This window comes from Myodes glareolus, chromosome X, assembly GCF_982192425.1.
Source record: "Myodes glareolus chromosome X, mMyoGla1.1, whole genome shotgun sequence".
Lineage (NCBI taxonomy): Eukaryota > Metazoa > Chordata > Mammalia > Rodentia > Cricetidae > Myodes > Myodes glareolus.
Genome location: NC_142053.1, coordinates 42,377,285 through 42,404,624, shown reverse-complemented (window position 1 = coordinate 42,404,624; position 27,340 = coordinate 42,377,285).

Genomic DNA, 27,340 nt, shown 5'->3' with positions numbered 1-27,340 from the left:
TTAAATCTTTGAAGAAAGAACCTGAAAGAAGACACCAGAAAATTGAAAGATCTCACATGTTTTTGATTAGGGAGAATTAACAGAGTAAAAATGGCAATCCTACCAAAAATAATCTACAGGTTCAATGCAATGCCCAACAAAATTCTTCACAGACATTAGAAGAACAGTACTCAACTTCATATGGAAGAACAAAAAATCAAAACAATTTTGTACATTAGAAGTACTTCTAGAGGCATCACAATCCCAGACTTCAAACTCTATTACAGAGCTACAGTACTGAAAACAGCCTGGTATTGGCATAAAAACAGACAGGGGGACCAGTGTAACTGAATCAAAAACCCAGATATCAATCCACACACCTACAAACACCTTGACAAAGAAGAAGAAAAAAATCAAATAGAAGTGGTGTAGGATGTTCTTCTGTTCATGTCTTGTTTTCATTGATTAATGAATAAAGAAACTGCTTTGGACTTAATAGGGCAGAACTTAGGTAGGCAGAGAAGACAGAACTAAATGTTGGGAAGAAGGACAGAGTGAGCGATGCCATGGATCTCTTGCCTGACATGGACGATGGATAGAATCTTACTGGTAAGCCACAGACACGTGATGATACACAGATTAATAGAAATGGGTTAAATTAAGATGTAAGAGTTAGTCAATAAGAAGTTAGAGCTAATGGCCAAGCAGTGTTTCAATGAATACAGTTTCTGTGTGGTTATTTTGGGCGTAAGCTAGCCAGGCAGCCAGTATAAATAAGGGGCCCCGCTCCTTGTAACATAGAAAAAATAAAATATATTCAACAAATGGTGCTGGCATAACTGGATATCAACATGTAGAAGAATGAAAATAGATTCATATCTATCACCATGTAGAAAACTCAAGTCCAAATGGATCAAAGACCTCAACATAAAGCCAATCACACTGAACCTCATAGAAGAGAAAGTGGGAAGTATAATTGAACACATTGGCACAGGAGACCACTTCCTAAATATAACCCCAGTAGCACAGACACTGAGACATTCATAATTGGGACCTTCTGAAACTGAGGAGATTCTGTCAATCAAAGGATATGGTCAACAAGACAAAATGGCAGCCTACAGAGTGGGAAAAGATCTTCACCAACCCCATATCAGACAGAGGTTCGATCTCCAAAATATACAAATAACTCAAGAAAATTTATCATCAAAAGAACATATTATCCAATAAAAATGGGGGTACAGACCTAAACAGAGAACTCTCAACAGAGGATTCTAAAATTGCTGAAAGACATTTAAGGAAATGCTCAGCATCTTTATCCACCAGAGAAATGCGAATCAAAGAAACTCTGAAATTCCATCTTATACCTGTAAAAATGACCAGGATCAAAAACACTGATGACAACTTATGCTGGAGAGGATGTTATGTAAAGGGAATACTACTTCATTGCTGGTGGGAGTGTAAACTTGTCCAGGCCCTTTGATATCAGTATGGCATGTTGTCAGAAAATTAAAAAACAATCTACCTCAAGATCAAGACCCAACAATACCTCTTTTGGGTATATACCCAAAGGATACTCCATTGTACCACAAGAACATGTGTTCAACTATGTTCATAGCAGCATTGTTTGTCATAGCCAGAACCTGGAAACAATCTAAATGCCCCTCAACCAAGGAATGAATAAGGATAATGTGGTACATTTACACAATGGAGTACTATACAGCAGAACATAATACAATGACATCTTGAAATTTGCAGGCAAATTTAGAAAACACCATATTGAGTAAAGTAACCTAGACCCAGAAAAACAAACATCATATATACTCACTCATATGTGGCCTTTAGACATAAGGCAAAGAAAAAGCAGCCACAATTTACAATCCCAGAGAACCTAGGCAATACAGAGAGACATACATGGATGTAATCTACATGGGAAGTAGAAAAAGACAAGATATCCTGAATAAATTGGGAATGGTGGGCATGGCACAGGGCAGAAGGGGCGGGGCGTGGAAGGGTGGGGAGTAGAGAAAAATATATAGCTCAATAAAAACAATTAAAAAAAAGAAAAAAGAAAGTAAAAAAGAGCTAGTTCCAGGACAGGCTTCAAAGTTACAGAGAAACCATGTTTGGGAAACAACAACAACAACAACAAACCAAAAACACTTTAAAAAATTCCTTACGATTTCGGAAAAATGGTTATTTAGGCAATATATATAATCATGTCAAAGTGATACTTATCATTCAGAATTGAAGTAGGGGATGAAATAGAGTTGGAAAGATATTCAGTAATGGGTTATTATGTAATATTTTATTATACAAAACACAAAATATAGAGTCAGTGAAAAGACACAACATCTAAGGTGGCTTTCTATAGAGAATCATTATCTAAGGATAATCTATACAGCTCATATGGTGGACAGAGAACCAAATCCCACATGTTGTTTTCTGACTTCAACACTATTGTTTTTACTTGTGAATATACACACAGGTAATTAAATATAATATGAGATATTTTGTTTATTTATTTATTTTTTATTTTATAACATTTGTTTCCTGGTTTCTGGTAGATATTTTACAATTCTTCTCTTGGGTAAAATTGGGAGCTCAATTTAACTGAACATGCTTGATGTGGGGCAATATTATACAGCCAGCCTCTCATGCCACAATAGCAACAGAGGTGCTAAAAGCATCTTCAGACTAGCTGTCTCAGGAGCTCAGGATATGCTGATGTTGTGCTGCTCCTTTCTTTGTAATTATGGAGATCGCCTAGGAAGAGGTATCAGTTCCAAGTCAGTGAGAGAGCTGTGGACATGACTTTAGTCCTGCTACCCAGGAAAGAGAATGCTAATGAACTTTCCCCTCAGTTTACTTTGAAGGAAAAAAAGATGTTTGGAAAATAAACGCCAGTGATCTTCAGGATCTGGATGAACCCTGAGATACCCTTCTGATATTGCTGTTTGAACTCTGTCTCAATTGTTTCCATGCTTCCTCACCAGTCCAGAGTGATAGTTTATGTTGGGGCACTGGACCCCAAGAGGCCGAATATGAAAATCACAATGAAAATGCATTTTTGGTGTAGAGGATAGCTTTGGCTCTTATTTGGGCTTTCATGGTAGAAGTTGATGAGGATAACTGACCAGGTCTCTTTCTTGCTTTGGGTTATTCTCAGCTATAATTAAATGATGACCATAGTGGGCACAACTAAATAGAAAGCAAGAAGTTATAATTGTATGTACAGGGCTCTTTATGAGAGTTCATTTTCTCATGCCTTCCCTTGCTGACTTTCAAATGACAAGGTTGTGATATCAGGGGAATTGTACCATGAGCCAACTTTTCTCTTATTCCTGTGCTGAGAGTAAGTAATAGTTATTTCAGTTCCTTTAGGGAGCTTGGCTCTGTGAGTAGATGGATCTATCAGGTAATTTTGATGAATGACTAAGATAATACTAAATGTATGGATTTTTCTATCTTCTAGGTACTTTGCATGTTTGTGAATATATTCCAACAAAAACTGGTATAAGATATAAAAGATCAAGTTCTGTGTAAAAAAAAGAAAAATATTTTGATTTAGTAAGACATTAATACTTTAATCTTGTTTTAATTAAATGTTTTAGCTATAAAATAATATGACTACAATTGTCTTCAAATTATCTGTTTAGTGTTCAAGAATAGATATGAAAGATATTTTACATCACTATTCTCCTGAAATTGTGAACTGAATTTGCACTAAATAAATGGCTATGTATATTCTGAAGACAAATGGCTCTTAGCTTGTTAATTAAAAACAGTAGATTTCAACCCAATATTAAAAGGTAGTCATTATGGTGTAGATGTATATTAAGTACACAAAATCAAATCCTAAATATAGCACAATAACGAATGAGAACATCTTGTTGGTCATCATCTCAACTAACCAGCTTCTTTTGGTTTGATTGAACACGAGTTGATCTGAACATTAATGCATATTTAGTAAGGACTACCCTCATGTCTTGAAAAGATAGATAAGAAACAAATAAAACCAACCAAAAAGAGTGAGTGCTAGAGGAGAGAAGACCTGGGAGAGAGAATTCTCTGAAACAAATAGCTTTGGGCATTTTGGTCCTGGTTAGCCTGGTTATGCATGTCTGTGTACTTAGAGTTATTTAGTCCTTTTTCTTAAGGTTGCATGGGTGGTCTGAAACTTATGGACTATATGTTAAGAGACTGAGATTTTTTGTGACAGTTTTTAATTATCAGTTATTTTTGAAAGCCAGACTTTTTGCACATTTCTGTAGCAACAACAACAACAAAAATCTCTGCTCGGGTTTTATGAAGAATGTAACAATGCTAAAAAGAAGTCATTCTACTAATATATACATCCTCTTTACAGATGGTGCTTGTTAATGAAACCTTACCAGATGGGAAGAAACAGGAGCCCTCTGCTATACAGTTTCAGAGGCCGATTTTGTCTTATTTTGTTTGAAATGTGCATTTTGATTAAAATGATAACTCATTCCTGAGTTCCTTATATAACCGAAGGGGTTTTCAATAATTGTCAGTTTGTACTCCACTTAGCAGGACTTGTGATTTTGTTAGGTAATTTTCTGCTAGTAATTTCTTAATATACTTTATTTTCAAGAGAAAAATAATATGTTTGTCAAATATGTATTGAGACCAAATCAAAATGTTTTAGAACTAGATAAAATTTTAGTGGAAATATCACTTAGAAGTGAATAATTCTACAAACATTCTGAAAGGTATTAAAAATCCTACTCTTTAAATGATTATAAAAATATTATGAATATTGCATCCTGACAACAGAATGGCACCCCTGTGGACAACTGCATCCACATAAAACCTGAAAGAGCTTGGAAAGTAATTCTAGACAGAAAAGGATAGAATAAAGCATGGCTTTTTGGTAGCAGCAATTTCTTGGATCTGCTCTGCTTGCATTCTCATTTAAGAGAGCCTTCTTGACTCAGCTTTAGCTGCAAAACCCTGCAATTCTTTAAAAGGTCCTGCCACGAAACACTTAAACGGTGTTGATGAAAAGTTGACCACATGCTTTATGGTTTTTCAGCCATAGTGGGAAAAAAAGCCAAGCTATTTTAAAGTGCAGGCTTTGTGGGCCATCCTGCCAGGGCAACCTCTGACTCTTTTAGGCAGGCAGAATGACTACGGAGCGTGTGATTGTGGTTTGTGAGCATACTGCTACAGCTTGTTTGCTGGGAGGGAACTTGAAATGCCACAGACTTGGAACAATAAATCTGGCTACAGCCAGTACCTCTGCCACAAGTCTGTAATCTCAGAAAAGTAAGGAGTGGGTTGCATCCAGTCATCAAAGCCATGGCTTTAATCCTACCCATCCTGCTTAGCAAATTAAAGATTCATGTAGTTAGAACAAAAGAGAGATATACAGTAAAGAGAGAATCAAAGATGAAGAAAACCTCTAAATGGTTTACAGTGTGTTAAAAATATAAGCAGGCTAAAGGTTGAAGGCCTTAAAATAAAAAAAAGAAAGAAAGAGAGTAGTTGGGTGTGGTGGTACACACCTTTAATCCAAACAGTTGATAGACAGAGTCAGGCAGACCTCTGTTGAGTTCAAGGTGTAGTGGCACACTCCTTTCATCCCAAAACTTTGGAAGCTGAGGCAGACAGATCCCTGTGAATTCAAGGTGTGGTGGTACACACCTTCAATCCTAGCACGTGGGAGGTAGAGGCAGGTGGATCTCTGAGTTCAAAGGCAACATGGTCTACAGAGGGAGTTCCAGAACAGTCAAAGATACACAGAGAACTTGTCTCAAAAAAGCCAAAAAGTAAAAATAAAAGAAATAGAGGTTAAAATTAATCCACATAAAGATGAAAATTACACAGAGAATCTGGATACTGCATGTTATTATATTCTCTTTGAATTGTTTGAATGCTGAGAAAGGAGCAACAGCTGCTAAAATATATTTGTTTATAAATGTTGCTGAATTAATCCAAGATAGGTATTTTGAAAATACTTTGACTTCAAAATTGAAGTTAAAGGGTATGTTACTTTGAAGAAGTGGCTTTTCTTTTGTTTCCACAGAAAATTAGAGACTTTAAACTCATTATGAGTTAAGAAAAATCAGGTTTAATCAAGGAATATCACCTGAGAAATCTCCAATAGGAATAAATGGTCTGAATGTCTGAGTTCTATATCCAGAACAGATTCAAGACTGCTGCCTGAGATAATCAAGACTCACAGGATACTCCAGTCAGGACTTGACCATAATTCTAAATTTTCTTTAGGTTCCCATAAGATTATCGCCCCCAACCAGCCGGAAGTAGCCTGAAATACTATGTCCACATTCCCAAAAAAATGAACTATAGATGTTCTTGTTTTTTTTTTTCTTTAAAAAAAAAGAGGGGGAAGTGGTGCAAGAGAATTGTCTATATTCTGTCAATTATGTTTTGAATAAACATGAATTGGCCAGTAGGCAGGCAGTAAGTATAGACAGGACAACCAGATAGGAAGTAGAGGTGGGTCAATGAGAACAGGAGAATTCTGGGAAGGGGGAAGCCCATTCCTCTACAGTCCTGGCCCATCTACTGAAGAAGCAGGATGTGATTGCCTTGCTAGAAAAAGGTACTGAGCCATGTGGCTAACATAGATAAGAATAATAGGTGTGATTTTTTGGGGGGCTAAAAGGCTGTGGGACCTAGTGGGAGGACAGAAACAAGGCAGGACAGAAAACCACGACAACATATTCCAACATATATTTCTCTTGTCAACACACCATTAAATAAGACAAAGATTTCTGAAAATAGTAGATGAAAACATAAGAAAAGCTCTTAATACATTTTCTGGAGAGGTCCCTATAAGCACAAAAAACAAAAGCAGTGATTTGCAATTTGATATATAGCACTTGATACTCTCAGCATAAGAATCTACACAATGAAGGTACAATTTATCTTACTAAAAAAATATTTTTCCCAATGCTTTATCTGACAGAGGGATCATATCTATAACATAAGGAACTGAAATACCATATTCCTCAAAAATAAGTAATGCAATTAAAACAGAGTATAGATTTCGAGAGATTTATCAATGCAATGGAATGCATGTTACCTAAAAGTGTGTGAAAATTACATAATAACACAAATAATTAGAAAAATGCAAACAAGAATTACAATATTAATACAAATCTCACACTAATCAAAACAACTCACATCTGGAAAACCAACAAAAAATGTTAGTGAAGCCGCTGGAAGAAAAGGAATACACAAGTGTTGGGATTGTAAATTAGTCTAGCTACTATGGAAATCAGTATATAAACTGAAACAGAACTTCCTAATGATCCAGCTGTACTCCTGAAATTATATATACCTGCAGGGATCTACTGTATACTGTAGTGCTACCTGCATAAATGTGTTTTATCCTGGCACTGTCCATGATATCCAAGTTATAACATAGCCTCAAAGTCTACATGGATAAAATATGTAGACACTGGAGCTTTATTCAGCCATAAAGAAAAGCAAAATTATATCATTGGCAGTAGTATTGATGGAACTAGAGATCATCATGCTAACTAATTGGTGAAAGTGCTAAGACAGGAAGAAGAATGCTGAGCTCATGGGTGAGGGAAGATTACAGAAAATTGGAAGATGAAATTAGAAGAACAGGAGGATGAGGAGTCGTGCTATAAAATACTGACTTCTAGATATGACACAGTTATTATTCCCATGACCTCACTGCAACTACAGTTATCTGCCAGTCCTGTACAAGATCAAGCCAGCAAGATTAATATGCATTCCAATATGCAGCACTAATTGGATCAATAGGTTACAATGAAAAGAAAACAGAGAAATGTGGAGAATGTGAAGAGCAGAAAGAGATGTGTCCAAGAAGAGGAGTGAATTGAGAATAAGTATGATCAAGATTCATTGCAAATATGTATGAAGAATAAGTAAATACTATTCAGGACTTTATCTTAGGCGGAAGCAAAAACCATCAAAAACCAAAACCAAAACAGACAAAAAAATTGTCCTACAAATAAAATAGTGAGTCCTATATTTTGGAAAGGTGACAGGAAAGACACTGAACAAAGAGTAGTTAGATTTGTTTAATAAATACTATCTGCATTTATGGAAATAGCACACTGAGGCTCGTTAATATGTACAATTAATTTGCATTATTTTTTCAAATGAAATAAAATGTAACACTGCAAAATGATCCCCCTAAAAACCAAACTGCACACTTGAGAAGGAAATGCACCCTGAAAGATGACATGTCTTTATCCTCAAGCATTTTACCCCTTGAAAACTCCAAAGAAAATAAACACAACCCAATATATTGGGGATACAGAATTGTTTACTTATGATTTATCTGACAGAACTCTCGGAGTTTCCTATAGCCTTTAATTATGTCATTCATTTCTAAAATCATTGGACTGCTATGTATACTGGTGCAAGATTTTAAAAACCATGGGCTTTGAGACTGACAGATGTAGATTGTACACTACATATGATCACTTTTGCCATTTCATATGAATGACTTAAACGTTGAAAGTCAATGTGTTGCTTCACAAAAAAGATATTGATGAATCATTGTTATACTGGTGTTGCAGACTTTTTGGGAGAGTAGATATAAAATTCCCATGACTAAATATGCCTTCTCCTCTGGTTTTCTATAGACTATTAATGAGCTTAAAACCCTTTCTTCCCAATTTAGCACTTACAACAGATTATTTTTCAGGTGGATCCTATATCCACCAAAGATAGGAAATAACACTGACAATAGTAGGCATGTGCTTTGTTTTCTGTACCAAAAGATCACTTTCAAATGTGCTAAATGAAAATATTATTATTTAATTTTAAGGAAACCCAATAAGCAATCTCATTGCACTAAAGGATAAATGGAAAATACTGCAATTAAAGCAGAGGTATGGGTGGTCACTGAACCCTGTGCAGTCAATCTAGTGTCATAATATATTGTCAAGGGTGCTCCAGATAACTGATTGACATGCTAACATGCTATAGAACAGGGTTTGAGAATCCCAGAGTAAAAGGTCATTTTCACTGAGGGCTTCCAGAACATCCTATGATTTTACTCATCTATTGACAAAGTAAAATTGTCCCAGAAAGAGAACAGTGTCTCTCCAGGGACTGCTCTTATCCACTGATACTCATGTACCCACATTTCTTAATTGTAGTCATGTAGACTTAGGGAGTAATTTTTTTTTATTTTCTTGAAGACATTTTAGTATTAACCAAAATTGTATCCCCTAGCAAAGTTAATTTAATCTTGATGGAAGAGCTTCATCAGAACTGAATAATCCAAAATTTTTATCTTTTCCATCAAAACCTCTATCATTCATCAAGTGACACACTGTTGTAACACAGTGGTTGCTTCAGTCGACTCAGGCCTCATCAAACTTTTAAAGAATATTTCAGTGTATTGTGGCAAGACTGCAGAAGTTTCACTCACATAGTGGCAGCTCCATGTTGGCTGTAAACAAATTACTATCTGGGACTTGTAAAGTGATTAAAACATATTCGTTAACTTTGAGTTAAAAAAGTTTTCAAGTACTATGTTGAGTAGTAGAGGCAATGCGGTCAGGTTTTCTTCATTTACTATAAGGATTTTTGTATAAATATTTTATTACATTGAGGCGTGGTCTCTATTTTAATAGTTTATTCAAGGTTTTTATCACCAGGGGGTGTTGTCAAAGGTCTTTTCTGTGTCTATTGGGAGGAATATGTGATTTCTCTCCTTGTGTTTATTCATTGGCTGCATTAAATTTGTTGATTTGGACATGTTGAACCATCTTTTTTATCCTTGTAATAAAATCATCTTATAATGGTTTAAGGTAGAATCTTTAGTTTAAGAAACCATTGAAATATTTATTAACAGCCTTTACTTGCATTTTTTACTTATCAATATTGCCACATGATTATCATTTACATTCAGTTTTTTTAAATTATTTTATTTTTTTCAGTACCCACTCTTAGCCATGTAAAATCCTAGGACTTTCTTTGAGTTTACCAGGCACTTACAAAAATTGGTTCTCAACTGGTAGAAGAGGGGGGGGGGCTGGAGAGATGGCTCAGTGGTTAAGAGCACTAAATGCTCTTCCAGAGTTCCTGAGTTCAATTCCCAGCAACCACATGGTGGCTCACAGCCATCTGTAATGAGATGTGGTGTCCTCAACTGGTAGAAAAGGAAAAGATAGCCCAGAGTAAGATATTATTATTATTATTATTTTGTTGAAAATATATTTTATACAATATATACTGTTTCCACTTCCCTCTACTCCTCCCCTCTCCTCCTCACCTCCCTTTTAATCTGGATCCACTTCCTTTCTGACTCTAATTAGGAAACATAGAGGAATGTAAGGGCTAAAAGTAAAACATAGTATGACAAAACTAAAACAATTAAATTGGAATAGGACAAAACAAGGAAAAGGAAAAGAGCCCATGAAAAAGCATAAGAAGCAGATATTGACACAGACACACACTCTTTTATCTGCATACTTTGGATTCCAATGAAAACATAAATCCAGAAGATACAATACATGCACAAAATCTGTAGGGAAAAAATGAATGAATGGATGAATGAGTGAATAACATTAAAATGAAAACAGAAAGAAAATTAAAAAGAAAAAGTCTTAAAACATTTTCAGATAAGGAACCTCCAAAAATGCCATTGATTCTTTAACTGATGGGCATGCAGTGTACTCAGAAAAGTAGTTTATATAACAGTGAGAGAACCCTTGGAGAGAACTTAAGTTTTCATTTGCAAGTGATTGTCAATTAAATATAACTTCTGGGTTAGGGGTAGGGAAATGGGTCCTCTTCTTTTTTCAGTTCTCTCTTATGCTGACTCATGTAGGCCCTGTGCAAGCTGTCACAATATTAGTGAGTTCATACATGTATCAGTCCTGATGTGTTTAGAAGGCCTTGTTTCCTTGGTACTCTCCATACCCTCTAGTTATTACACTCTTTTTGTCCTTTGTTTCTGCAGGGTTTCCTGAGGGGTGGAATTTGATGGGGACATCCCTTATAGGATTGAGTGTTCTAAAGTCTCTCATTCTCTGAATGCTTTCTGATTATGGGTCTCTGGATTCATTCCCATCTGCTGTAGGAGGAAGTGTCTCTGATAATGACTGAGTATCTATGAGTGTCATAGAATGTCACTAGGAGTTAGTTTATACCTACATTATGAGCCCTTGCAATTTAGTCTTGTGTTGAACCTAGCATCCACTTTGTGGCTCCCTAACACTTGTAATTCCAGTTCCAGAGAATATGATACCTTCTTATGCCTTCCACAGGCACTGAACACATGTGATGCACATCCATAATGATGATAAAAATTCACACATATAAAATAAAATTAATAAAGTCCTTAATTTTTTTATTTCTCACTGAAAATGGATTCTTCTCTCATATAATAAATCTGATCACAGGTTCCCCTCCCTCCACTCCTCCAAGCTCCTTCCCATCTCCATTCTTTCCCAGATCCTTTCTGCATACATTTCCTCTTTAGATAAGAACAGGCCTCCAAGAGATGGCATCCATATATGACAAAGCAAGATAAAATAGAATACGGCAAAAGCCATCATATTGAGGCTGGATGATGCAACCCAATATGAGGAAATAAGTCTTAAATGCAAAACAATAGCTTAGAAAAATGTATATGATTATTTTAAAATCATGATGAAACATTCAATTTCCTAATTAATACTGTAAATTATTTAGAAGTAGAATATACTCTATAAATAATATAGTATTTATTATGCTTCATTTTCTATTAATCTCATTTATTTTCCACTCTACATATATTTTTAAAAGAATAAGATCTGCTAGAAACAATCCAACTTTGAACTTGTGCACAAGAAGTGACTGGGCTGCTGATGAGAGGGGAGAGCTCCGTGTAAGCACTCACTTCTTCTCTGCACTGGAATAAACAGATGAGTTTTGCATAGTGAAAAAAAATCAACTTTGGTGTTAATTGACTTGGAATTTTTTTTCTTCTGGTACATATTTTGGGCTGAAGGAAAAACATCTCATATATTACCTTATAAGGTGATACATACATTGCTCAACATATGACACTGAGATTACTGATCATTGACAAAAGTGTTAGGCATTATTGGTATATCCTTAAAATGATGATAGTAATGACTAATATTTGCTACAATCTTAAAATTGCAATTCTGTTGACTGAAGTTTGTAAAGTACATGAACTCACACTGCTTTCTTGCCAACAACTTTACACACTACTGTTTCTTCTTAGATAAATGGAAATTTTATAATACTTTTCTCTTACTATGTTGCCAGGCATTAATCTTTTTGATTTATTAAAATGAGAGTACACCATGAATATTTCTTCTTTGTGTTTTAATTCCCATCAAATTCATATAGGGGTAACCTTATGATTTTTGATTGGGCTGATTAGGTCTAAGGACCACTCCTTCTGAGGGAGCTCATGCCCTGTACTCTGTGTGTGGGTTTGATTGGAACATTATAGTCATTAGTGAGAAAACTACTACCTTTGTCTTGCTAATTATATTTGTTGTCAAACTCCATCTTAGATATTTATATTTATGCAAACAGCCCAGTGATGCCATAAACTTGGAAGAAGGAAATCTCTCTTAGTAGCATAGAACAGCTCTTAAGGTTGATTCATGATTATTCAAAGTAGTGAGAACAAGTGAAAATTGAATGTACATATTTAGACTTAGACACCTGTACATTTAAAATTCAGGGAACATGTGAAATAGAAAAGAAAAATGTACAAGCCAATTATTATGTAAAGGGGGTTGTGAGATGCTGTGGTGGTGGGATTCCCCTCTGTATGCTGTGAATATGCCTTATTAGCATTGGTTAATAAAAAAGTTGATTTGATCTATGTAAAGCAGAATATAGAAAGATGTGGAATCCAAGCAGAGATAGAAGAGGAAAGAAGGTGGTGTACAGGAGACACCATGTAGCTGCTGAGGGAAAAAGACACCAGAACCTTACAGGTAGGACACAGCCTCATGGTGATTCATAGATTAATAGAAATGGGTTAATTTAAGATATAAGAGATAGCTAGAAAGATTCCTAAGCCATTGGCCAAATAGTCCTGTAATTAATATAGTTTTAGGTTGTAGTAGCTGGGAATGAAAGAGCAGTCTCCAACTACAATGCTCTCTTATGAGCATGACACAGTTATAACATTCGTGAACTCACAATAGCTATGACTTCCAGAACAGGGTCTATGTAAGACTGAACCAGTAAATAAATAAAATAAGTAAAAAAAAAAAAAACCTTATCCTTTTGGTGTAGGAGTTTTTTCTGTTTGTGTGTTGTTTTTATTGATTAATGAATAAAAAATATTGTCGTGGCCTAGTTGATAGGGCAGGACTTAGGTAGGTGAAGAAAATAGAACTGTATGCTGGGAGGAAGAAGGGCAGAGTCAGAGAAGCTATGGATCCTCTGCCTGAGATGGATGCTGGTTAGAATCTCCAGTAAGCCACGTGGCAATACACAGATTAAAGGAGATGGGTTATACTAATATGTAAGAGTTAGCCAATAAGAAGTTAGAGCTAATGGCCAAGCAGCATTTTAATTAATACAGTTTCTGTGTGGTTATTTTGGGTGTAAGCTAGCAAGTTAGCTGGAATGAACACGAGGCCCTCTCCTTAAAACATCCTTGCATGGACAAGGGACAAGCTTATAAGACCCTGCCCCATGGAAGGGAACTAAGGACAGTGCTGGAGGATAAAAGTTATAGCCACTGGTTCATTAATGGTACTCCAATGAACAGCCTTATATCCAGGTTCATAGAAAAGACTCAGGATAAAAAAAAGACTAATGGGTCATAAAGCAAAAACAAAAACAAAGAAAATGAAAGTGGTATGATGGATTTGGTAGAAGGGGGAGATTTGGTTTGTTAAAGAGAGAGGAAGGAGATTGAGAATACAGGAGTGAATGTGAACAGAATGTATTATATATGCATAAAATTGTCAAAGAATAGTCATTAAAAACTGACAGAGTCTTCTAAGCTTTATATATTTTTTTAAATGGGGTCTCATTGTCTAGCTCAAATTGGCCTTGAATTCCCAGTCTTCTGTCTTCCACCTCCTCAGCTATTACAGGAAGTTTATGGTACACTGACAAGCATAAAGAGTAAGCCAGGCAGTGGTGGCGCACGCCTTTAATCCCAGCACTTGGGAGGCAGAGGCAGATAAATCTTTGTGAGTTAGAGGCCAGGCTGGTCTACAAGAGCTAGTTCCAGGACAGAGACCAAAGCTACAGGGAAACCTTGTCCTGAAAAAAAAAAAGCATGTAGAGTACATGTAAATATTTAGTTTAAAAAGTTTAATTTCATAATGCAATATTCTGACATTTGTTTTCCTTTTAACAATATATCTTGAAAATATTTGCACTTTAAAATATTTCTTGGAACATATTTGGGAAATAGAAGTATACTTACTTGCGGCATTGAGATTATTTTCTGTAGTCTTTAACTCTTTAGGATAGTTACATAAAATCAACAAGAATACTGACTCAGGCACTATTTCAAGAGTGACAATTTGCATTATACTTTGTATAACTTACAATAACAAATTATTGGAATGATTTCATGGTTAATTGTTAAGGAATATAATGTTTGTATAAATATTGCCAAGTTTCCATCTCAAAAGGCTATCCAAAGTAATATTGCCATCAATTTTATTTGAAAAATCCCATAGTATAGTAGTCAAAATTGAATGGTATATATTTTTAAGAACTGTCAGTCATAAAGTCAAATGTTTTGTTATTTTTAATATTTTTTGCATTTAAATTATAAAGTTTAGCATTTTATGTTTATTCAATTTCTGTGATAGTTGCTAGTTTATTTTGCATCCTGCTTGCCAATTTTCCCATTTTTCTTATTGATATATAGCAAGTGTCTATGTGTGCATGTGTAATGTTTGTTATTTATAATGTGTGAAACAGATATATTCACTAATCTTTTTCATTTTCATGATGTAAAATGTATGTAAATCTATGTATGGGCATATACACATGTACACAGATATCCTAAGAGACCAGAAGACATCAGATTCCCTAGAATTGGAATTAAAGGTGGTTGTTTTGGGCTTGATATGGGTCCTAGGAACTGAACCTGGGTATTCTGTAAGTGCACTAAGTGCTCTTAACCAATGAACCATCTCTTGAACCCTATTCCCTAATAAAAATGATTTTATGTTATTTAAAAAATAGACTCTGTTCATGTATTGCATTGTGTCTATGAGCTTGAGACATCTTGCTGTATCCCCTCAAGTGATGGGACTGTATTCATTATTATATTAAGTTATTATATTAAGCTTTTAATTTCTTCCTTTAGTATAGTCAGTTTTGCTATAAAATATGTTAATTTTATGTAAGAATTTCTCCAAACATTTTAGAAGATTTAGTTATTTATTATAAATACAGTGTTCTGCCTGCATGTATGCCGGCATGCCTGAAGAGGGCACCAGATCTCATTATAGATGGTTATGAGCCACCATTTAGTTGTTGGGAATTAAGCTCAGGACCTCTGGAAGAGTAGCCAGTGCTCCTAACCTCTGAGCCATTTCTCCAGCCCCCTCTAAACTTTCAGTAACAAAACCTTGGATTAATGCCTTTTTCTCCTTTTGACGGTTCTCTATTTCTTATAGAATGAAGTAAAAGTCTATATTATTTATTCCTTGAATAGTTAATTGTACCAAGAAAATGTGTTGATTTTCTTATCTTCATGCTAATACAAAACTTCATTTCTTTAAATATGTTCCTTGATTTTTTTATCATTATTATTATTAACATTATGTTGTTATTAACATTGTGTGTATATGTTTATGTGCTCATGCTATGTAGTGAATGTGGAGGTCAGAAGGTGACTTGCTAGAGATCATTCATTACTTGTTGCTCAATGTGTGCTTTAAGTACCAAACTTAAGTTTCTGGTTTGCATGATGGGAACTTTTACCTCCTCAGCGATCACACTGGAACCAGCTATAAAGCTTTAAAGTGTCATTTGGCTACAGGTTTTTTTAATGTCCTATATGGGCAGTGATTCATTGACCTGCCTTTAATAAATATTATTGATTATTTGAATGGATTTTTGTCTTCCATGTAAACATAGTAAGCTCATTGTGCTGATACTTTGAGATTAAATTAGTAGGCTAATCATTATCTTTGTTCATTTGCTGTCTAGCCAACACAGGAGGATCTTGCATATAGATGACTAAATGCAATTAGTTACTTGCAGTATGAAGTTTGTTACAAATTTACTTTGGATTGACCCTATATTTGCATAAAACACAAGTTTTACACGTTTCCCAAAACTGATGGCAGTGCTATACAGTATGGCAGCTAGCAGCTACATGAATTGTAACTAGTTAAAATGACTTAAATAAGATTAAAGGATTATATTGTTAAATAATATTTCCCTAACATCAAATAAATAAACTTTATTTTGTTTCAATTAATTAAATCTTAAAGTTATAACAGGAAGAATGCTTTTCTTTTGTTTATTAAAAAATTTGTTTGGTAGCACCAAATTTCACCTTTTCTATCATCTTAGCTATCAGAATATTATACACTTACAAGTGAAGATTTGCAGCTAAGAGGCTCCAGTAAGAGAGGATATAGAACCAATATCTCTCTAGTTGGACCTAAAATTTGCTTGATAAGAAGGAGACGTTGTATGGTTCTAGAATTCTGCTAACCACTCAGTGCTAGTGATTATGGTTATTTGAAGAAGAATCTACACCTGCTAATTTGCTAAACCAGTATAAACCCTAACAACAGTCTATAAACATGTTACCTTTTTCCCACAGATAAGTGCAGTGTTCACCCTTCATCAAGAATATTCTTTGCCTCAGAAAGAGATCACTATACAAAACCACAATAATCAAAATGCAGAGTAATGGAGCCCAGTCCCAGTGAACATATTTATAAAACACTCCCATACCTAATGCCAAAGGAATATTATGGAAGAGGAGGTAGGAAGATTGTAAGAACCGAAGGATCATGGAGTTTGCTATGAGATGAGGTCTCCTAGTAACATCAGAAGCTGCACCCATAAATTTTCACCAACATGACTGCCTTATTGTGAGCCTAACAGTGATGACATCGATGAACATGACAAACTGGACTGATAAAATTCCATGAGGCCTCAAACCTACACAAATAATATAGGTAACTGAGTAAAGCTAGGAACAGAAGAAATGGTTTTTCCTAGGTAAGAATACACCGCCTGGTTGTCTAGGGCCAAATGATCAGCCCTGTAGACATATATTCAGTTATCATTGTGGAGACTAAATAGGTTGTATGTATGTATGTATATATATATATATGTATACACACACACACACATATACATTGAAACAAAACTGGACATATTGCAGGTGGTACAGTGAACTAATGAATTTTTCTATGTATATGAAAATGATCTGATTTGACCATATATTCAAGTGGACAGGATTTAAAAGAAAGCCACTGTAAAATAACACAATATCAAAAAGATGTGCTCTCTTTCTTTTAAAAAGCTTCAAGTATATGTCAGAAATAGTTTGATTGCCACTTACAACATCACATTTTAATTCTTGAAAACTTGGAAGCAGACAAAAGCTGTTGAAAAACTTCTAGATTAATTATTGCTATGGACGTCATTTAGTTTCATCAATTCACATTTTACTATTAGGGTTAACATAGTTTTTCTTTCAACCATCTTGTATATATTCATAATATTGCTTCTATTTTAAAACATTTCAAAATGAGTTGTAGATATCAGAATCATTCCCATAATTATCTCAATATTCTCACAGGCAATTGTGTTTAAAATGCTTTATTTCCTTTAAAAGATGAGCTGTATTCTAAAGCACACACTGCTAAATTCATATAATCATGCATCCCAAATTTTCATTTAGATATAGAGCATATATTTATGAAGGTGGGTGCTTAAAAGAAATCTTATACTAGCTCAGAATTGAGAATAGAGGGTTATTTACTTATGAGTAGACTAACAAATCAATATCCTCTGCTGGAATGGAGAACAGCAACCGAATCTCGCACCCTGAAAAGAGGCCAGATACATGCATTACGTCTGCATAAATAGTATAAGAGGCCACACCCATGTAAGTGGATAACTTAAAGGCTACTGGCTGTAGGAATTCCTACAGCATATCTAGATACAGAGCCATATCTATCTATCTCTATCTATCTGTCTGTCTGTCTATCTATCTATCTATCTATCTATCTATCTATCTATCTATCTATCTACCTACCTATCTTTCCACACATGCACATGGATATTACATGCATCACATATATATAGATATCACATGCATCACATATATGACGCATTTCATTTGTATTTTAATAAATAAAGGTTGCCCGAGGATCAGAAAAATTGAACAGCCACACTGGCCGGCCTTACAGGCCAGGAAGCAATGACACCCACCTTTATTTCCAGCAACCAAACTAGTTTGTCATAGAAACCAGGCAGTCACACACAAGGCCGGTTAGGGAACACACAATATTCCCGCCATCCTTATCTCCCTGGCTACTCCAAAGGGGCAGCTTCCCCCAGCTAATCCCTCTCTCCTGCTACGCCATCCCAGCTTTCTGCCTGGAACCCATACCCTCCCCTCTCCTTTTTCGGGGCTTAAATTCCTCCTTCTCAGCCGGGGTGGGCACCGCGGGACATACAGGCGGTGAGTGCAAAGGGACGGAAATCCTTTTGTTCTAATAGCCTGCCTGCAGCAAGCTAAGGCTGCAGGCAAAGTGATTCCTTGATAGCAAGGGGCACTAATCCAGTAGCAAAAGAACCAGCGGAGGGAAGAGCCATTGGAGAGCATCTGAAGGAAGAGATGGGCAGGCGCCAAGGCAAGAATTCCTCCAACAATCTGAAAAACAACACGAAAACACCAGATCCCAGCGATCTTATGACAGAAGGACTTGAACACCCTATACCGGAAGAAGTGGTAAACAGTGTCATTATGAAAGCAATAGAGTCTCTTAAACAGGGTATGAATAACTCACTTAAAGAAATAGAAGAGAAATATAACAAAAAGATGGAAGAAATGAGTAAAGAAATGGAAGACAAATATAACAAAAAGTTTGAAGAAATAAGTAAATTCGTAAATGATACCCTGGGAAACCAAGAAAAAACAATCAAACTTGGAATCAGTTCAAGAATTGAAAACTGAAATGGAGGCAGTGAAGAAAACACAAACCGAGGACCGGCTGGATATGGAAAATCTAGGTAAACAAACAGAGACTTCAGGAACAAGCATAACCAATAGAATACAAGAGATAGAAGAATGAATCTCAGATTATGAAGACACCATAGAGAAAATAAATGCCCTGACCAAAGAAAACAGCAAATCCAACAAATTCTCATCACAAAACATTCAGGAAATATGGGACATAATAAAAAAACCAAATCTAAGAATAATAGGACTAGAAGAAGGAGAAGAATTGCAGACCAAAGGTCCAGAAAATATATTCAACAAAATTATAGAAGAAAACTTTCCCATCCTAAAGAGTGATATTCCTATGAAGGTGCAAGAAGCATACAGAACACCGAATAGACTGGATCAGAAAAAAACATCCCCTCGCCATATAATAATCAAAACACAAAGCATTCAGATTAAAGAAAGGATATTAAGAGCTGCAAAGGAAAAAGGTCAAGTAACCTATAAAGGTAAACCTATCAGACTTACACCAGACTTCTCTATAGAAACCATGAAAGCCAGAAGGTCCTGGATAGAGGTACTGCAGAAACTAAGGGACCATGGATGCAAGCCCAGATTAATATACCCAGCCAAGCTTTCATTCACTATCAACGGAAAAAACAAAATATTCCAGGATAAAAACAAATTTAAACAATACGTAACTACTAATCCAGCCTTACAGAGAATTTTAGAAGGAAAATTACACCCCAAGAAATCCAACATTGCCAACACTGACTACAATAACTCAGACATCTAGCGACCCTTCACTAGCACAACTCAAAGAAGGAAAACACATACACTCTACTACCCAAAAAAAAAAAAATGACTCGAGTCAACAACCACTGGTCATTAATATCTCTTAATATCAATGGACTCAATTCACCTATAAAGAGGCACAGACTTAGAGATTGGATATGAAAACAGGATCCAACATTCTGCTGTTTACAAGAAACACACCTCAACCACAAAGACAGACACCTACTCAGAGTAAAGGGTTGGGAAAAGGTTTTCCAAGCAAATGGAACTAAGAAACAAGTGGGTGTGGCCATTCTAATATCTAACAAAATCGACTTCAAACTAAAATCAATCAGAAGAGATGGAGATGGACATTTCATACTCATAACAGAAACAACTCATCAGGAAGAAGTCTCAATCCTGAATATCTATGCCCCTAATATAAAGGTACCCACTTATGTAAAAGAAACTCTTCTAGAACTCAAGGCAGTCATCAAACCACACACGCTAATAGTAGGAGACTTCAACACTCCTCTCTCACCAATGGACAGGTCAATCAGACAAAAACCAAACAGAGAATTAAGAGATTTATTGGAGGTATTGAATCAAATGGACTTAACAGACATCTATAGAACACTCCACCCAAATAGGAAAGAATATACCTTCTTCTCTGCAGTTCATGGAACCTTCTCGAAGATTGACCACATACTCGGTAACAAAGCAAACTTCCACAGATACAAAAAAATATTAGTAACCACCTGTGTCTTGTCAGATCACCATGGATTAAAATTAGAATTCAACAACAATGCTAACCCCAGGAAGTCAACAAACTCATGGAAGTTGAACAGTCAACTACTAAATCACCCCTGGGTCAAGGACGAAATTAAGAAAGAAATTAAAGACTTCCTTGAATTTAATGAAAACAAAGACACAACATACTCAAACCTATGGGACACTATGAAAGCAGTACTAAGAGGAAAGTTCATAGCAATAGGTGCCCAAATAAAGAAAACGGAGAAAGCACACATTGGAGACTTAACAGCACACTTGAAAACTCTAGAAAAAAAAGAAGCTGATTCACCCAGGAGGAGTAGAAGACTGGAAATAATCAAACTGAGGGCTGAAATCAACAAAAGAGAAACAGAGAAAACAATCCAAAGAATCAATGAATCAAAAAGCTGGTTCTTGGAGAAAATCAACAAGATTGACAAACCCCTATCCAAACTAATCAAACGGCAGAGAGAGAACATGCAAATTAATAGGATCAGAAATGAAAAGGGGGACATAACCACAGACACAGAGGAAATTCAGAGAATCATTAGATCTTACTACGAAAGTTTATATGCCACAAAGTTGGAAAATGTAAAAGAAAAGGACATTTTTTTAGATAAGTACCATATACCAAAGTTGAACCAAGACCAGGTGAACAATCTAAATAGACCTGTTAGTCGCAAAGAATTAGAAGCTGTTATCAAAAATCTCCCTACCAAAAAAAGCCCAGGACCAGATGGTTTCAATGCAGAATTCTACCAGAACTTCCAGGAAGAGCTAATACCTATACTCCTTAACGTATTCCACAATATAGAAACAGAAGAGTCATTGCCTAACTCCTTTTATGAAGCTACAGTTACCCTAATACCAAAACCACACAAAGACACAACCAAGAAAGAGAATTACAGGCCAATCTCACTCATGAACATCAACGCGAAAATTCTCAATAAAATACTGGCAAACCGTATCCAAGAGCACATTAGAAAAATTATCCATTATGATCAAGTTGGCTTCATTCCAGAGATGCAGGGCTGGTTCAACATACGCAACTCTATCAATGTAATCCATCATATAAATAAACTGAAAGAAAAAAACCATATGATCATCTCACTAGATGCTGAAAAAGCATTTGACAAAATTCAACACCCATTTATGATAAAGGTGTTGGAGAGACTGGGGATACAAGGATCATACCTAAATATAATAAAAGCAATATACAACAAGCCGACAGCTAACATCAAACTGAATGGAGAGAAACTCAAAGCCTTTCCACTAAAATCAGGAACGCGACAAGGCTGTCCACTCTCTCCATACCTCTTCAGTATAGTGCTTGAAGTTCTAGCAATAGCAATAAGACAACATAAGGAGATCAAGGGGATTCGTATTGGAAAGGATGAAGTCAAACTTTCGTTATTTGCTGACGATATGTTAGTTTACATAAGTGACCCCAAAAACTCTACCCAAGAACTCCTACAGCTGATAAACACCTTTAGTAACGTGGCAGGATACAAGATCAACTCCAAAAAATCAGTGGCCCTCCTATACACATAGGATAAAGAAGCAGAGAGGGAAATCAGAGAAACATCACCTTTCATGATAGCCACAAATAGCATAAAATATCTTGGGGTTACTCTAAACAAGGAAGTGAAAGACCTATTTGACAAAAACTTTAAGTCTTTGAAGAAAGAAATTGAGGAGGATACCAGAAAATGGAAAGACCTCCCCTGCTCTTGGATTGGGAGAATCAACATAGTAAAAATGGCAATTCTACCAAAAGCAATCTATAGATTCAATGCAATCCCCATCAAAATCCCATCAAACTTCTTCACAGACCTTGAGAGAACGATAATCAAGTTTATATGGCAAAACAAAAAACCCAGGATTGCTAAAACAATCTTATACAATAAAAGAACTTCTGGAGGCGTTACCATCCCTGACTTCAAACTCTATTATAGAGCTACAGGATTGAAAACAGCTTGGTATTGGCATAAGAACAGAGAAGTCGACCTATGGAATCGAATAGAAGACCCAGATATTAACCCACAAACTTATGAACACCTAATTTTCGACAAGGGAGCTAAAGGTATACAATGGAAGAAGGAAAGCATCTTTAACAAATGGTGCTGGCATAACTGGATGTCAACCTGTAAAAAAATGAAAGTAGATCCATATCTATCACCATGCACAAAAATCAAGTCCAAATGGATTAAAGACATCAACATTAATCCGTCCACTTTGAACCTGATAGAAGAGAAAGTGGGAAGTAGTCTACAAGATATAGGCACAGGAGGCCTCTTCCTAAGTAGGACCCCAGCAGCACAGACAATAAGAGAAACAATGAATAAATGGGATCTACTGAAACTGAGAAGCTTCTGTAAAGCAAAGGACACAGTCAGTAAGACAAAAAGGCTGCCTTCTGACTGGGAGAAGATCTTCACCAACCCCTCATCAGACAAAGGTCTGATCTCCAAAATATACAAAGAACTCAAGAAACTAGGCACTAAATCTCTAATTAACCCAATTAAAAAATGGGGTACTGAACTTAACAATGAATTCACAACAGATGAACTTCGAATGGCCAGAAGACACTTAAGGTCATGCTCAACCTCCTTAGCGATCAGGGAAATGCAAATCAAAACCACTTTGAGATACCATCTTACACCTGTCAGAATAGCTAAAGTCAAAAACACCAATGATAGCCTATGCTGGAGAGGATGTGGGGTGAGGGGAACACTCATCCATTGTTGGTGGGAATGCAAACTCGTGCAGCCACTGTGGAAATCAGTGTGGAGGTTTCTCAGGAAACTGGGAGTCAACCTCCCTCAGGACCCAGCAATTCCACTCTTGGGAATATACCCTAAAGATTCCCTAACATACTACAAAAGCATTTGTTCTACTATGTTCATAGCAGCACTATTTGTAATAGCCAGAACCTGGAAACAGCCTAGGTGCCCCTCAATAGAAGAATGGTTAAAAAAGGTGTGGAACATATACACATTAGAGTTTTACTCAGCGGTAAAAAACAATGACATCTTGAATTTTGCATGCAAATGGATGGAAATAGAAAACGCTTTACTGAGTGAGCTAAGCCAGACCCAAAAAGAGGAACACGGTATGTATTCACTCATTAGTGGATTCTAACCATAATTAAAGGTCTTTGAGCCTATTATTCGTGATCCTAGAGAAGCTAAATAAGAAGATGAACCTGATGAAGATTATTTACCTATCCACCAGGAGGTAGGAAATAGACAAGAGTCCCAGGTAGCCTCGGGTGCATGGGGGGGGTGGGAGGGTTGATGGAAGGGGAGAGGGTTAGAGAGAAGGGAGTAGGTGAGGAATGGGGAAAGCTCGGTGGCCTGGAATGGGGGGGGTAGGAAGGATGAATATGGGATCAGGGAAGAATATATTTCAACTAAGGGAGTCATTTTAGGGTTTACAGGAGACTTGATTATATATGGGATCCCAGGTCCAAGGATAGATCCCCCAGATTGTTCTCTGGACAGAGGAGAGGGTGCCTGAATCGGCCGTGGCCCATAACCATACTGATGTATATTTTGCTTATCACCATAGATCCTTCATCTGGCGAAGGACGGCGATACAGTCGGAGACCCACAGTGGAGCACTGGACTGAGCCCCCCGAGGTCCAAATGAGGAACAGAAGAAGGAAGAACATGAAAAACGAAATCAGTACTGTGAGGGATGCTATCACCTACTGATACAATGGAACGGATCTAATGAGAGTTTACCAAGGCCAGTTGGACTGGGACTGAATGAGGAAGTGATCTAACGAGATTCTCGGAATTTGGCCAGATTCTCTGAATGTGGCTGGCCTGAAGTCTTTCTGAAAAGCCATTGACTATGATACTGGGACCTGTTTCCTCTGCATATATTGGATTTTGGGGATCAAGTTTGTTTGGACACTCACCTTCCTGGACCTGGAGGGAGGGGGGAGGAACTTGAACTTCCCACAGGGCAGGAAACCCTGACTGTCCTAAGGGACGAAGAGGGAGGAGGAGAGGGAGTGGGGGGAGTGGGAGGGTGTCAGGAAGAGGGGCTGAAATGGAAACTTTTATAATTTAATAAAATTTACTTAAAAAAAAAAGAAACCAGGCAGTAGTGGTGCACACCCTTAATCCCAGAACTAGGGAGGAATATAAAACCGGAGGAGAAAGCTCTCACATACAGTCTCCTTCTGAGAGACTGTATACTGGAGATGAGATTGCCATTTCAGACTGAGGTAGAAATAAGAGCCAATGGCTGGTTGATTTGCTTTTCTGACTTTCAGGTTGAACACCAATTTCTCTCTGAGTTTTTATTAATTGTGCTTCATTAATCCTCTGATAGAGAATTATTTCTTAGGTGACTATTACAGATGCCCAGTTCTAAATGATGCTTCATGTCTCTGTAATAACAAGCATTAGGTTACAGATGTTATTTCATGTAGTTTTATGTTTATATAGCCTTGTAGTATATCCCCATGTGTGAACACATCAACACCTTTGTCCTAAATAGTCTGAAAATTGTGAGTACATATATACTTCCTTTTCATTCTAGCATGTCAAGTTAAATAACTATATTTTCAATACTGGTCATTATTATGGACTCTTTCTTATTTTTGTGATTTATATTCTGTCATGTTAGGTTACTAGACGTATTTATGTAATGGAGAGAAAGGTAGGCTGTGTGCTTGATCCCATAACTTGTTTCTTACTAATAGCGAGTTTCCTTTAGTACAAAGAAGTTCCTGTCTTGTAAGGCTTTAGAATTGTTTTACAGGGTTGACCATTATAAAAGTGAGTTCATACTGGTTCTGTTTTCAAATTATACTTTCCAAATCTACTCCCCAGCACATGGCTATATCTCAGATTGTAAAATGGCTCCAATTTTCTGCCTTAGTTTATCAATAGTAAAGGTTTTTGACTTTCAAGACTCATATTAACATAAAGCATTGTTATTAGAACATATACATACAATAGTAAATTAACGAAAAGAGGCCATGAATTTGAAGGAGAGCAAGGACACATATTTGAGAGAGTTTGGAGGGAGGAAAAGAAAGGCGAAATGATGTAATCAAATTATCATCTCAAAAATAAAGCCAGGAGGTGGTGGCACATACCTTTAATCCCAGCACTGGGGAGGCAGAGGCAGGCCAATCTCAGTGAGTTGGAAGCAAGCCTGATCTACAAAGCGAGTTCCAGGACAGGCAGGATTGCTACAAAGAGAAACCCTGTATCAATAAAATCCCCTAAAAGAGGTAATAAAATGTATACTTTGACTTTTTATATGATAAGAATTTTAAGGTATGATTTTATAATCATAAAAATATTTTAAATAGTTTAATAATTTAATTAAAATGATACATTTGCTAATGAAAGTGATGGGGTAATGGAGTAAGAAAAATGCTCAGTTTTGTGTTGCTGTATTCCAACTGAATTTATACTTCCATTTTTCCTTTAGTAGGTGTAGATTTTCTTCTCTAAATGTGTTTGTAATCATTTTTTCTGGGACTGGTACTGTTTCTTTGATATATGTATTTTACCATTATGATTTTATATGGTCACTGATTGGTATAACAACCTATTATTAAAAGATAGATATGTGGTTTGCCTAGCATTTACTCTTGAAAAACTATTGCATCTGAAAAAATAAAAACTTCGATTCCTGATGTTTAACTGCTATCTCTATGTTGTGTTTCTCAGTATGGAGCCATACAACAAAAGCTGATCTCTACCAGTTACACTATGAATAATGTTTCCAAAGTAGTGCTATCCCACTCTTCACAAAATACAGTGTAATATCCTGTTCGATCAGATGAGAGAAATGTTAGTCAAGAAACAGAGACAGAGAAATAATACCCCTATGCCTTAGGCATGTTGAACATACCACAATCTGTTTTTGTATAAATAAGAAATAACACAGAAATCATTTATGTAACTACATCCCTATTCCTGTTATTGTGATATAAAGATAAAAATTCACAATAATAAAATACTAAAACTAAACATGGACTCTGACATGTTTTGCCATCTATTTTTTATCCCCATAGCATTTGTCCTTGGTGCTGGAGAAATTTTGCATTCCAATGTAATAAGAGTTTTCTGTGAATGCTATTAAGTCATAGATGAGAGATAAATGTGGCTACTATTACATAAAATGCTTTCTGGTTTAGCTTGTATCACTGCTACTAAGAACTAATTCTAAAAAAGCAAAAGCCCAGTACCTGTGACTACCATGTCTGACCTTGAGTTTTTTTACTAGTGTTGCCAGCATGACTACTTCCTGATCACAGAGATTATGACAGTGAGCTATTGAACTGAGTAAGGTGTCCTTAAAGGACTTCAGAAAAGTTTATATTCCTAAGGTGTATTATATTGAGGCATTTGTGACTCAGCTATGACATTAAGAAAATCTCATTGTTTTTGTTCCCTCATCTGTAAAATGACTAGAGAATTGGCTGACCTGAAAAACATTTTAGGGAATTAATTCATTAACTAAGGTGACTTGGAAAAGAAGAATTATATAGGTGTTAAATTTAGCACTAAAATAGTACATTAACAATGGTCCATAACCAGGTTCACTGATATGAGTTATATGCAGAAGGAAATGCAATCAGGTTTTATTAGGGTTTATGTTAATCACTGGAACATAGTGTAACTTCTTCAT